General features: G+C 36.8%; 1 protein-coding gene and 1 pseudogene across 4 annotated transcripts in view; one reads left to right on the top strand and one right to left on the bottom strand.

Annotated features, from left to right (window-relative positions):
• The window catches only part of RNF220 (ring finger protein 220), a 212774-nt gene that overhangs the window by 164559 nt on the left and 32734 nt on the right, over positions 1 to 15481 (bottom strand). The window lies entirely within an intron of this gene.
• On the top strand, positions 9852 to 14633 carry LOC118916342 (60S ribosomal protein L31-like; annotated as a pseudogene).

Genomic DNA, 15481 nt, shown 5'->3' with positions numbered 1-15481 from the left:
GGAAAGTCAGAACTTTATTGGCCTTCCTTATGTGTATTTTACAAGTTAGTATTGCTGTTATTTTAAATTCCATAGGGGCACATTCTCTTCTTTGGTGCTTAGGAAGATTAAAGGTCTGGCCTGGGTGTAGAAAGCTGATGAGATTAAAACATAGCTATAATAGAAGCAAGGGAGAGAGAACGCTGGAAGGGTAGAGGTTGTCATCCAAGAGCAGACGTTCTCTTAACTGACCCCTTCTCTACTGACCTACTGGCTTCACTAAAATTTCTACTTCCACTGTAACACACACTACTAGGCAATGGCCACAGCACCCTGAGGTGCAAAAAATACAAGTAGTGCTTGCCTATTGATGGTGCCTAGTAGGCTACTTTCTGCCATGTCCACATCTGCTTCTATCAGAGTCTAAGTCACTGTGGTTGTTCCAAAATCCATTTATGCCAATGTTAGTAGTTACTATATTGACATAATTTACTTAAGTATTATGTAAACCAATGGTGCAAAAAGAAAGAGAATTGTTATTTCTAAGAACACTAGAGCAAATGCTTTGGAAAGTCTCAATAAAGGCAATCTCTTTTTAAAATGCTGTTGAATTCGGTGTGAGTGAGACAACTGGAAAATATTTAACATCTATTGCATGTTAATTAGTGTCAGGTGCTGCATTAAGCCTCTATATGAAATATCTATTTGATCCGTAGGATAACTGTCTGAAGTGAGTATTGTGGAAACTGAGGAGCAAAGAAGGTAAATAATTTGCTAGAGTTAGGAAGTGGTACATCCAGGATTGAACCCAGGCGGTTTGGCTTGAGAGACTGCACTCTTAACCATTACACTATCATGTAAAAACCTGAAAAAAAGCATAATAATGAAGTCTGTACTCAAGTTATTTTACAAATATTTAAGTTTTTTTGTTCTACTTTAAGAAGCCGAAACTGAAATCCATAGACAGTTCAATATGGGTGGATCATTCAAGAATCAAGAACTCCACCCTTAAGGAAAAGCCTTGGCCCTCTACCTTGCTGAAGATTACCAAGTGGTTGCTTATGCATTTTATATGTTGTAAATTAGAATGAAATATTGAAAACATATATGTAGTATTTTGTATGATTTCCTACTTTAACTCATTTTGATTAATCAACTAGTAGCAATGCTCAATGAGTATCACTTATCTGTTTTAGAACTTAAAATTTTGGAGATGGAATAGTAATAAGTGGAGAATCAGTTATCTTTCTAAAACACTGATCTGAATATGACACTCTCTTCCTTAAAAACTTTTATTTCTTTCACCAGCTTCCCCCACTTCCAGTTGGAAAAAATCCAAGGCTAAAAACAGGATCTTGCTTACCTTTCTAATCTGATCTTCAGCCAGTCTGCTTACTCATACTTCTAGTCATTTGCCAACTACTTCATGTCCCTCATGGTTCTGTATCTTTGCATGTGTCATTTTCTTTGCCTGGAATTGTCTTTATTACCTCCTCCAGTTGGAGAAATCATAAGTATTCTTCATTCTTTTATTGAACAAATAATTCTGGATATCTATTTGTGTGAATAATGAACTAATATATATATATAATCATATGCCCCTATTAAAATAATATAAGCTGTTCTTTTCCCTCAAAGTATATATCACAATTCACCATTTTCTGTTTATTTTTGTGTTCACTTGTTTAATGTTTAAGGGAAGGAGGAGAGCAGAAGAGGAAGCGGGGAAAGGAGGGTAGGTACAGGTTGTTATGAGAGTACATGTGGCTTGCAGGAAAAGGGAAATGGTGGGTAAAGTTCTGAGGAATTAACTTTGGAGCTGAGATCACCTAGAGAGGTCAGATTAACTGGGTAAAGTGGGTGAGTAGGGGAAAAAGTGGGGTAGAAGGATGTGTGTTCCAGAATAAAGGAACAGCAGGTGCCAAGACCCTGAGGCAGCAGGATGGGAGACATGTTTGAGAAACTGAAAGGCAGCTAGGGTGGTAGGGCTGAAGACTGCAGGAGCGATGAGGTCAGACGGGGGACAAACCAGATCCCTTAGGGCCCTACAGGCCATGCTAATAGGACTTGGATCTTCTTCAGAGAGCCCAAGAGAAGCCATTGGTGAGACTAAGCAAGCGAATAACATTTTCAGGTTTGTGATTTAAAAAAAAATTTCTGGCTGCGGGTAGAGAGCAGATTGGGAGTATGGCAAGTATCACTTCTCTCCTGAGTCTTCCTTGGTCTCAGGCAGGGTCAGTGCTTTCTCCTGTGTGCTCTCATCAAAATTTAGAAACTTCTTGAGGGCAGGTCTGTTTTGCTCACTGCTGTATGTCCAGGGCCTAAAACAGTGATAGCATTTAGTAGGTTCCTAATAAATGTTACCTATAGTAAATAGTGCAAATTTATTATGTCATTTCTCACATTACACTATAATTATTTTCTTATATAGGTTCTCATCTCCATGAGCTTTCCAGTGCTCTGAGAGGTAAATGACCTTTCTTCTAAAGGGGGAACTGAAGTCCTACTTGATGCACTGTGGAAGTTGTGAATAAAAATCATATAATCTGATGGGAGAAGACATGTGTCCTGACACCTGATTTTTTCCTTTTCCTACATCATGTAGTAACTATTCCTCATCAAAGGAGCATTGGACAAAAAAATGCCACAAATTACACATTCTGCAGTGGAAAGCAGCTTCATTCTCTCCTAAATTAAACACCTCCAGAGATAATGGTAATTGTCTTGGCTTAGATTACCCAATAGCCTTTACTTGTACTTTCCCACTGAAGGTCTTAGGGCCTTTCTCCAAATATAGAGTCCTTATTCTTAGTCTAGGAATATGACACTTAAGCAATGTTTTCACTAGAATCACAAGATCCTAAGGCTAGAAAGATCTTCGGAGTCACTTGATTTACCCATCACTCCCACCCCAACACTTAAGCCCTCTCAGTAACACTCCTTTCTCATCACATGGCTTTGGCCTCAAGTGTCCCTTAATAAACTCAGGTGTCAACCAGGGACAGATGGCAGGTGCTGGAGCTAGATAACTCAGAAAGTCATCTTTGATTTTCACTAGGTTTCCATGTTCATTCCAAAAAGTTTGTGTTACATGCATGGCTTTAAGTCTCTGTTGCCAACTCCTTCCCTAACCCCAGACCATTAAATTCATTTTCAGGATTCTTTTCCCCCTCTCACTTTACGGATCTTTTCATATTGTTTCAATGTTTTCACCATCTCCAGTTCATTCACTTGCAATTCTAATAAACCTCTATTTCTTGCAACCAACTTAGAACATCAAGTCCTTAATTAATTACTTGGACAAGTATTTGTTGAATACTTACCATATTTTTCATGTCACAAATTTCTCTTTCCTTTGATAGTATCATGACCCCCCAGGACTCTGAGAGCGACCTCACTGCTGGTCCCATCTCCAGCCTCTCTCCTTTACCCAAACCCCAGTCCCATCACAACACTCACTGGGACCAGATCTTTCCCCTTTTCCAGAGCTCTCCATGGCTTACCTCTCTATTCAAATTGAAACTTGGAACCACAGGCTTTCAGGATCTGCATTTGTGGTTCCCAGCCTATCTCTCCTACCCTACTGACCTCAAGGCCAGTGCTCTCTGCAGGCTCCCATGACATCATGACGTTACATTAAGGTTATTATAAGGGAGCACTGACCACTTCCCTTTTATGTATCATTTTGTTTTCATTTCTTTCTCTTCTTTTGCTCTCCTTTTTTGTGTTTCCCATTTTCCTCCTCTCCCTCCTATGACTCTCATGAGTCTCTCACTTGGGAAAATTTAATATCATCTCACTCTTGTCATACCATAGCACTTCCCAAGTCTTGTCACTGAGGCATCCTCCCTGGCATTTTATGTTTGAGGCATTGTGGTGTGCCCTAATGCCCTTGCCAAGGTGAATCAGCATGAGGAGAACAAACTCACATTCCCAAAAAAGAGATTTGACAGAAGCAAAGAAATAGACAAAACACAGAAATCCAGTAAGCAAAGAATGACAGGAAAACAAGTTGGCAATTTCTTATAAAGTCAAACATATATTTACCATATGACCCAGAGGTTCTACTCCAAGGTATTTACTCAAGAAAAAGAAAACTTATGTTCACAGAAAAACCTATTCACAAATGTTTTTGGTGGCTTTATTCATAATTGTCCCAAATGGGAAACAACTCAAATATCCTTCAACTGGCAAATAGATAAAGAAACTGTGGTATATCCATATAATGGAATACTACTCAGAAATAAAAAGAATAAACTACTAAGATAGGAAACAAGATGCCAGAAACTGAGGATTGAAGGAAAGATTGACTATAAAGGTAAATGAGGGAAATTCTGCGAATGGCAGAACTCTTCTAAATCCTGACTGTACTAGTGGTTACATGATTGTATGCATTTGCCAAAACTCATAGAACTGTACACTATAAAGGGTGAATTTTACTCAATGGCAATTATATTTCAATAAATACAACTTAAAAGAAATAAATCCACCAAAATAAAAGGAATAAAGATAGATGCAGAAACAAACAAAATAAATAAACTTAATTATTCATACAAAAAATGGTTATTTAAAACACACAAATATACAGCAATAAAATAAACCTTCAGCAAACCCAAATGGGAATAAAAGAGAAAATACACAGGCAAACACTATTTGAAATAAAAAAAGGGATTTAATTTTTGACATAAAGAAGATCTGAAAGTATAATTTAAGCATAACTTACACTTAAAAAATAAAAATCTACATGAAATTGAATGATTTTCTAGGTAAATACATATGTATAGGTTGACTCAAGATGAGATATAAAATCTGGGTAGGCCAATAACCATAGAGGAAATTGAAATAGTAGACAGAGACTTATCATTCCAAAAACCATCAGTTCCAAATAATTTACAGATGAGTTCTACCTTCAAGACATAAATAATTTCTATGTTATTATATAGTACAGAGGAAAAAAATGAAAAATTCATAAATTATTCTGCTAGACCAGCAGTTCTCAAAGTGTATTCTAAGGACCCCTGAAGATCCCTGGGGCTCTTTCTGGGAGTCTGTAAGGTCAAAACTATTTTGATAATATGAAGACGTTTTGATTTTTTCACTCTCATTCTTTTACACAAGTGTATAGAGGAGTTTTCTAGAAACTAATGTAATGACTAATGGGTGATGTCATTGCTCTGGCATCAGTTAAGACAATGCATGCTTGTACATTCTTCTGTTTTAAAAACATCTCCATTTTAATGTCTAATATTGATAGGGAACTCACATAAACAAAAGTTCTTTGAGGATCTTCAGTTAATTTTTAAGAGTGCAAATGGGTCCTGAGACAAGAGTCCGGGGTTCACTGTACCAAACTAATACTACCTCCACATGAAAAACAGACCATGAAGAAAATTAGCAGCTTGCTTAAGAACATCAATGCAAATACCTTAAACTTAATTGTTCTTAAAAGAACAATTTTCATGACTAGATAAGATTTATCCAGAAATGTAAGGGATGATTCTATATTAGGAAATCAATTAATGTAATCCAATACATTGATAGTCTAAAAGAGAAAAACTTCATGATCACCAAACAAAAGATATTTTAAAAAGATATATATTTTAATGTATTTTATTTCATTTGTTTAAAGCAAACAAACAAAAACAAGACAAAAATTTAAAAACTCTTAGCAAGCCAGTAATAGAAGAAAATTTCTTTAATTTGATAGAGTATTCAGTATTCCCATTAAAGTTAGGAACAAGACAAAGATGCCTGCTTTCATTGCTATTATTGTAATTACTAAACATGACACTGGAGGTCTTAGCTGGTACAATAAGACAAGAAAAAGAAATGGGAGTATTATAAAGGCAGACATAAAACTGTCAAAATTTACAAGAGATTTAATTTTCAACTTGGAATATCTAAGAATTAACCATAAAATTTAAAAACTAACATCAGGTTTTAGTAAAAGTTTGATAAAAGAGCAACAACAATTATTCTTTTTCCTATGTACCAACTATAATCAAATAGAAAAATGTAATGCAAATTATCTTATTTATAGTAGCAAGCAAATTATACAATACATGTGACTAAACTCACTAGTGTGTCCAAGATTTATATGAAGAAGCTGTCAGCCTTATTGAAAGACATTAAGAAAAGACAAAAATAAATAAAGAATGAACAATCTTCTTGGATGAGTCTCAAACTATAAATTTAATGAAATTCCAATCAAAATACTTATAGGATATTTTATTGAACTGGGCAAATTTATTCAAAAGTTCACCTGGGAGAGGAAATGTACAAAAGCAGTCAAATAATTATAAGAAGGAAAAACAATGTGACAAAGAAAAAAGGAAGATAATAAAAAGGTAGACAATGCAGTTTTAGGTCCTATAAGGTATAAAAACGTCCTATAATGCTACAAGAATTGAAAGAGCCTGGTGTTGACACAAAAGTGGACTCAAAGAATAGTGGGAACAGGAAAGAACCCAGAAGCAGACCCATTCACAGCTGGCATTTCAGATCAGAGGGAAAAAAGACAATTTAATTAATTGTGTTGGGAAAATTGGAAATTATCTTAGAAAAAAGCTAAAGCTATAATTCTTAATTCACACTATTGATAAAAATTAATATTAATTGTATCAAAGATTCAAAAAGACATATGCACCCCTATGTTTATCACAGCACTATTTACAATAGCCAAGATATGGAAGCAATCTAAGTGTCCATCAGTAGATGAATGGATAAAGAAGATGTGGTACATATACATAATGGAATATTATTCAGCCATAAGAAGAAAACAAATCCTACCATTTGAAACAACATGGATGGAACTATAGGGTATTATGCTCAGTGAAATAAGCCAGGCAGAGAAAAACAAGCACCAAATGACTTCACTCATCTGTAGAGTGTAACAACGAAACAAAACTGAAGGAACAAAATAGCAGCAGACTCACAGACTCCAAGAAGGGACTAGTGGTTACCAAAGGGAAAGCAGGTGAGGAGGGAGGGAGGAGATGAAAGGGTATTAAGATTAGCACACATAATGTAGGTGGGGTCACGGGGAAGGCAGTATAACAAAGAGAAGACAAGTAGTGACTATAGCATCTTACTATGCTGATGGACAGTGACTGCAATGGGGTATGTGGTGGGGACTTGATAATGAGGGGACTGTAGTAACCACAATGTTGCTCATGTGAAACCTTCCTAAGATTGTATGTCAATGATACCTTAATAAAAAAAAATTAATTGTATTAAAGGTCTAACTTGGACAATGAAACTATGTAAGTATTGCAAAAAAGATTATATATATATATAAAATCTTCTGCAAGTAGTAATACCATTCTAAGCCGGACACAAACACCACAAGACATATATAAAAGACTGACAGATTTTTGCACATAAGAAAACCTTTTGTATGATGTAACACAGTGTAAATAAAGACAGGCAGTAGACTTGAAAAAATATTTGTAACACATATAAGAGAAAGGATTAATATCATAATGTAATGACACAAACCTTCAATAAGGAAAAAGATAATAGAGAAATAGACAATACAGACAGCAATTCACAGAAGAAATACAAATGATCAATATATTAAAGCACGCTCAAATTCACTGTGACCACAGAAATACAAATCTATAAAAGATTAATATAGCTTTTTCTTTTTTTCACTTACTAGATTTGTAAAAATTGAAGGACTGATAATATCCAGTGTTGGTGAGGTGTGAGGAAATGAGTATTCTCACTCACTGTTAGATGGGAGTATAAATGGAGACAGTCTGTTTGGAGGGTAATTGAGCACACGCTAACATAAATTTAAATTCTCACATCTTTAACCCAGAACTTTCAATACTAGAAATTTACTTGCAGAAAGAACTTCAGATGTCCATAAAAATATATGTGCAAGAAAGTTTGCCATAACATTGTTTATGATAGTGAAAAACTGGAAGCAACTAAAAGGCTTCCAATAGGGAAATAACTAAATAATGGTAGTTACAAAATATAGAATAGCACTTACAGGTTAAAAGAATAAGGTAATTCTGTTATGTACTGTTATGGAAAGATATATTGTTCTGGGAAAAAAGCACAAAGTATGTTTATGGCATGATTCCATTTGTGTAAAAAACTATATTTCTATCTACATAAATTTACATAAATGTATATATGTATAAATAGGAAAAGGTCTGGAAGTGTACGTACTAAACTGTAAACAATATTTACCTTTGTGGAAGGGAGTAGGATTAAGGAGGTGAAGTAAAAGAGACTTACATTACAACTATTTTGTAATTTATTTTTTTACAATGAGCATGTATTTCTGTTTTACCTTTTTCAAAATCAATAAAGTAGAAGAAAGAGGAGGAGGAGAAGGAGAGAGAGGAGGAGGAGGCAGAGAATAAAAAGAAGAGGAAGAAAACTCCTGCGATATCTACAGTAAGAGGTGATGTAGGTGAAAGCCTTGGTTTTGAAAGGAGGAAGAGGACTGTCCAGACTCTTTTAACATACTTTCTCCATTTCCATTAAGTGGACCATCTGAAGTCTCCAGATATATATGTATCTGCCCCCACAAACACACAGACTGGTAAGTACTCATTTCTGTGTCTTCGGTGCCTACCAACATGTTTGGCATCCAGCAGATGTTAAATAAGTGCATGTTGAATAAACCATAATCTGAAGGATAATACAAACGTAGAACATACAGTTTTGGGTAACTAATTAGATGAGATGGGGTGGAAGATGGGTGGAGTGGATAATGGCATTATTACCAAATAAGGAAAATAGGATATTTGGGGGAAATTATGACAATAGGTAACATTCAACAATTACTGTGTGCAGGTACTGTATTAAATGCTTTGTCTCCATTATCTCATTGAATCCTAAGAACAACCTTATATTCCCTCACACAAGGACAGAGAGTTAAGAGACTTCCCCAAGGTCATTCAGACATTAAGTACAGGAGCTGCAATTCAAACCAATATCCCAGACTCCATGCTCTTAATCCTGAGGTTATATTGCCTCTCCAAAGATGGAAAGCTAATGAAATCAATTTTGCTATGTTGTGAATGGGATGCTGGTGGGATATTCATTGAGGAGGACTATCCAGTAGATGGCTGGATATCACTAGCCTGCAGCTTCTTAGAGAGGTCAGAGCTAGAGGTATGGATTGGAGAGAGTGGATCTGGGAGGCCAACATTCAGTAATCATTCAACAAATACTTATCAAGCTCCCACATAAGCTCCAGCATATATAATACCAAACATTCACTTCAAAGCCATTTGGTTCATGGAATACTTATTAAGTCAAAGTACTGGGATCTGGTGTTTTTAATTGTCGGTCATTTCTTTTTTCATGTCTTATACTCTCAATTACACTGTATCTTTAAATATTAAATTTCTTTGTATTTAGGCTCAAAACACTTTTGTTGATTGAATGCCTGAGAAAACATTAAGAAAGGAGTAGTCATTCACAACTAGCCTAAATCTCAGGAAACCAAGGTGTAGACAGTCTTTATCTCTGTGACCATCAAAAAGTCTATAAAAGCAACAAGATTTCAACCAAATAAAAGATTTTTCATCAATGTCATTAAGGCTAATTATAGGCATCAGAAAGTTGAGGCTTGGAGCAGAGCAGGCTGGCTGCCAGAAAATGCATCCCAGGTGGTATTTCCCTTGGCAAATGTGTCAAAGTCCAGAATCTGGCCCTCACCCTTGCTGAGCCAGAAACTCAATCCTTCAGAGCTGAAAGAATGCATGGAGGCTTATGCATGTTCACTAAGTCATAAAGAACTGAAGTCTAAAACCAGAGTGTCAGTTTATTAATATGTAATTGAATATTTGCATCTGCCATCATCTTCCTGTAGCCAAGAGATGTGCAAAGCTAAATTATTAGACCATATGGTAAACCCAGAATCAGCAGGTGAGGAAGCTAGTAATAGGATTAGGATGTTTAATTGCACCAGGCTCTGATAACCTGATTAGAGGCAACATGAAACAGGAACAGAGCAGGCTTTGGAACTAGATGAACTTGGACATCCACAGGGCTCCCCACTGCCCAGCAGAGTGGCTTGGGCCAAGTCACTCAGTTCCTCCTACCTCCAGTTTTTAAAAGGAATGGTGATGAGTACTTCAAGTGATACCTGCATACTGTGAGGATTAAATTACATAATGCATAAAATGCTAGACCAGCCTTGTCACATGACAGGCCCTCAATAAATGGCTGCTACATATCTGTCTCCAAAACAGGGACACACCTGTTAAGAACACAAATCAGCCTTTCAGAATATCCTTTGCTCTGAAAGAAATAGGGCAAGCAAGACTTGGGGCAAAAGACTAGGAAGAAGGCTGCTGCAGTAATCTAGAATATAGAACACAGCAGCTTAAAACAGGGATGCAGCCATGGTGGGGTGGCATGGGAGTGCAACGAAAGATATGCACACAGATTTGAAAGATATTTAGGAGGGAGGCACTATGCTGGGTGATAATAATTTTACATAATTGTTCATAGTCCTGACAGCAACTTATAAAGTAGCCCATTTTTCAGATGAAAGCCGGAGATACTAAGCTCAGGACTACAGGGCAGTGACTGAACTGCACTATGAATCACAACTGGTGCAACTCCAAAATCTCTCTTCTTTCTACAAACAAAACATATTCCTGTACACATCTTAGTTCTCTACCAAGATGTCAACTAAGAAATACAATAATTTCTTACCTCTAATAATTGAAGTATTGAAGTTAATAGAAATAATTTTTTTTAGAAACTATAACTTGGAGCAGATGTATGTTACTGCTATAATAAATAATGTCTCAATTTATTGCTCACTTCCTTTATATGCTTTTTTGAGGGGGAAACAGGGAGAGGGAGGCAGAGCTTGTGGACCAGAAATTATACATTGCTACAGATTTGTCTCTGACAAACTACCATACATCTGAACTCATCCACTGTGTCAGGCTAAAAACAGTTCAAGAATGGTTACTCCAAGGAACAGGCACTGTTTTTGAGCAAAGAAAGTCACAGCTAGGCTAGCTACAAGATTTCACTTGTAACGGTGACAAACTCCTCAGGCAGCAGACACAGGTGCTCTCCAAAGGATCATCCTGGCATTGTGTTTCTCAGATTTTCATCTTTGCAGTCACACTCACATACAAATTATAACCCATTGCAAACAGTTATTTCTTTAGATGAGAGACAATGTAACAGATTTGAGCTCTTTTTTCTCTATTACTGGTAAGTTAGGCTTTCCCCACTTTTACAGCTTAAATTTTAACCCAAGCATAACATTTTACCTTTGTTCTTATAAAATTTTGCTTCAAATTAATTTGAGCCTAAAATTTCATCCTCATGAGATGTATATATATCAGCTTTGTTTCTCTGTAAATTTAATACACACAACTTCTATATTCCTACTCCAAATATTGCTTTAAAGTAATTGTTGTTTTCATAAGGTATTCATTGATTAGATAAATGTCATTGCATGACACCCAAGTGCCAGACCCTCAAGGAATTCACAACCTAATAAGGAAAACAGACATGCACTCACAATAACAGTACTAACACGATAATTTCTACTACTTGCTACTGCTTCTCTGTGCCAGGCCCCAAGAATAAAAAGAAGAATAAGAAATTTCCATACCTTCAAGAGGTCTTCAGAGGGCTTATGTACAGTCTAATGGGAGAGGTAGGTATATTAGCCAATATATGCAATAGAGTAAACAGGTGGCCTGCTAGAAAAAATAATAGTGTTTTTAGTAGGAAAACAAAAAGAAAGGAGAGGCTAATAAGGGATGAGAAGGAGAGTTCGAAAGATTTTATAGAGGAAGTCAACTTTGGATTGAGTTTAAAAAGGAGCAGGTATTCTTCAAAATTAAAAAAAAAGGGAAGGGAAAGTGTAACTGGCAAAGGCAGGTGTAAAACAGTTTTGTGTATTCAGGGAACTGCAAGCAGTTGAGATGGTAGAGATGGAGGTTACAAATAAATAAAGAGGGAGAAGGGGGTTGAGAGGATCCAGCAGGAGCTGAGACAGAGGCAGATGATGGCAGAGGGTGGGGAGGCCTCACAGGCTGTGCTGTCCAGGAAGCCATGGGAGTCGCTGAAGGGTTCCAGGCATGGGAATTACAAGAACAAGGTCTGTTTTAGAAACAGAACCCTGGCAGTAAAGAGGAAGGAATAAGAGGGTTTGAATTTAGAAATAAGGAGATCAGTTAGAATATACAGGATATATTTAGAAGAGATATTCACAAGAAGCAATGGTTGGAAAGGAGAAATACTAAGCCTATGTGAAGAAATCAAGAAGACAACCCAGTAGAAAAGTGAGCAATATCATGAACTGGTACTTCACAAAAGAGAACATTTAAATGGCCAATAAACATACGAAAAGATACTCTACCTTATCAGGAAGCAGGGAAATGTAAATAAGAGTGACACTGAGAAATCAGAATATACCCAAAGAGCTCGCAGAAATGGAAAGGTCTCACAGTACCAAGTATAGGAGAGAATATAGAGCAACAAAATACTCATACACAGCTGGTGGCAGAACAAATCGGTAGAAGCTCTTTGGAAAAGAGTTCGATGTTAGCCAGTAAAGTTGAAGAAGTGCTTACACCAGCATCTGGCAGTTCTATTTCTGGATCTCTACCCTAAAGAAACATGTGCCTGACACACCAGGATCCATATGCAAAATGTTTACAGTAGTATTTTTCATAGGAACCAAAAATTGGAAATAACCCAAATGTCTATCAATATTAGAGTGGATATATGAATCAGGGCATATTCATACAATATACCTTTACTGTTAACCCTGCATATTTATATATATTCAATATATTCATACATATCAATAAAAAAATGAATGAACTCCAAATACATGCAATAATATGGGTGAATCCAATAAACTTAGTGACGAACAGAAGAAACCAGACACAAACAGTATAAAAAATGTGATTTCACCTTTCAAAAATGCAAAAATAAACTATATGCTATATAGCTTAGGGATACATACATAGGTGGTAAAATTACAAAGAAAATCAGGAAAATAATTATCATAAAAGTCAAGATAGTGATTACCCAAGTAAACGAGGGATGAGTTGTGGTCAAGGAGAGGCAAACAAGGGGCTTCTAGGATGCTGGAAATGCTGTTTCTTGAGGTGGGTGTGTTTTCTTGAGTATTCACCATATGATTATTTGCTTAACTGTACAGTATGATTTGTGCACCTTTATTTATGTGAGTTATATTCACAACATAAAAGAAGAAAGTAGTGTGTTTGGAGAAAAAACAAAAGCACATGAACAGCTATGTATGCTAAATGTGTTTATGAATGAAAATCTGTCTTTGTTGAAAATAAAAGTCAGAGAAGGCTTCGCATAGGAGATATAGGTGAACTGAAACACAAAAGATTGGTTGGAATTTGCCCAGCCAATGTAAGAAAAGGAGAATTCTATGTAAGGAAAATAGCATGTCCAAGATGCGTGGAAGCATGGGCGAACAAAGCATATCAGGGAAATGACGATTAATTCAGTACGACTAAGCTAGAAGTTAAGAGAAGGATAATGGTGAGAAGAAAGCCTGGAAAGGGAGGCTTGAGGAGTCTTGGATTTTTTTTGTCATAGGAATGGGGAGTATTAGGTAGAATGACATAAACAGTTTGCTTGTTAGAAAGATCCCTATCAGCAGCATACGGAATGAACTGGAAGAGAAAACCTAAGGCCAGTGAATATTGAGTACTAACTGACAGAGTTTGGGAAGATATCATGAGAGCATGAACTGTGGAGAAGGAAGAAAGGACAGATGGTGGTATTTAATAAGGAGAATTGTTAGGCCATGGAAATTGATCAGAAATATTTTATCTGAATCCTGGTAAACCTAGATCTCAGAATTGCTCAAAAGTTCCATGTGATTTGAACCACTACCAGTTTGAGATGTCTCGCTTCCACTGGGCATGAGAGTAGGGTATGAAGGTAAAAAAGGGAACAGGGATGGGTCTTAAGATTTTGGCCAGAGCAATGAGAAAAATGGTGATGCCATTATGTGAAATGGGGAAAACAAGTGAGGAAGCAAGATTATTTTTAATTGTGTTTGTTTTTAAAGATGGAAGGAGAATCAAGAGCTCTCCTTCAGGTGCTTTTTTTAAGACATTGTGCTTTGCTTGAAATGCCTTTTAGACATTCAACTGAAGACATCAGGCAGGCAATTGTGTACACTAGTGTGGAGCTTAGAAGGCACGGTCATGGTTGGAGTTTTAATTTGGGGCTCCATTAGCATAAAAACAGTAGTTAAGGATTCCCTGCTTTAAAACCAGGGTCTGGTAGAATTGTCCCTGCAAAGAGGGGTGTTGAGAAGTAGGGTCATCTGCCATCAATGAGGCAGTGGCTAGAGAATACACTATCACCATTCACGAGTACATCCATGGAGTAGGCTGTAAGAAACACATCCCTTGGGCACTCACAGAGATCCAGAAATTTGCCAGGAAGGAGGTGGCAACTCCAGATGTGCACATTATCACCAGGCTCAACAAAGCTTTCTGGGCCAAAGGAATAAGGAATGTCCCACACCGTATTCAAGTGTGGTTGTCCAGAGGACAGTGGGATGAAGATTCACCCAACAAGCTTATACGCTGGTTACGTATGAACCTCTCACCACTTAAAAAAATCTACAGACAGTAAATGTGAATGACAATTGACCACTGATTGTCAAATAGTTATCAAACCAAAAAGAAAAGAAAAAAATAGGATTCCCTGACCTAATTCCAGGTTGGGGGCTCTTCCTGTGAACTACAGGATATACTTCTCCCTTTCAAAATACTTACCTCATTATATTTGGCTGTTTACATATCTGTGTTCCCCACAAAAACTGTAAGCTGCTTGAAGGTAGAAGCTGGTCTTGTTTACATTGGATTCTGATGACCTAATGGTTCATAGCGTATAATGGGTAATCAGTAATTTGGGAAATGAATGAATGATGAAATGCTGCTCACTCCTCTTACTACTGTGTCTTGTTATTCTCTGCACTACATTCAAGTGATCACAGACCTTCTCTACATACTGTTTCCGACTGCAACTCTATCCCACTGTTCTCCACAAAGTATCTTGCTTACTACTATAAAGGTAGAGACCACTAGCATTTTCCTCCCCATCCATTAGAATTTTCTCTTCTTTCATTCTTCTTAGATTTACTGCTCATCTCCAAGGCTAAAACCACCCTGACTGTATAGCCTGTACTTCTTCCTCAGATTTGCATCCTTCATTATTCCCGATCTGTATGATCATACATTTTATCTTCCCCTTTGTTCATTCATATCAGCTCAGAGAATGTGAAGGTATCATATTCACCCTAGAAAATACTAGATATCGGACTTAGGAAACAGACTAATCCAGTGTTCACATTCTGATGGTAATGTTCTCTTTAATAGCCTGCCAGGCATGACTTTCACTGGAGAAAATGCCTGGAGCTGTCACAGCAAATTAAAAGCCTCAGTGCGTATGACTACTTGGGGCTGGGGCAGGCATGGCCTGACACACTCTTCTTTCA

Source organism: Manis pentadactyla, chromosome 4, assembly GCF_030020395.1.
Source record: "Manis pentadactyla isolate mManPen7 chromosome 4, mManPen7.hap1, whole genome shotgun sequence".
NCBI lineage: Eukaryota > Metazoa > Chordata > Mammalia > Pholidota > Manidae > Manis > Manis pentadactyla.
This window is presented reverse-complemented; position numbering and strand designations above follow the sequence as displayed.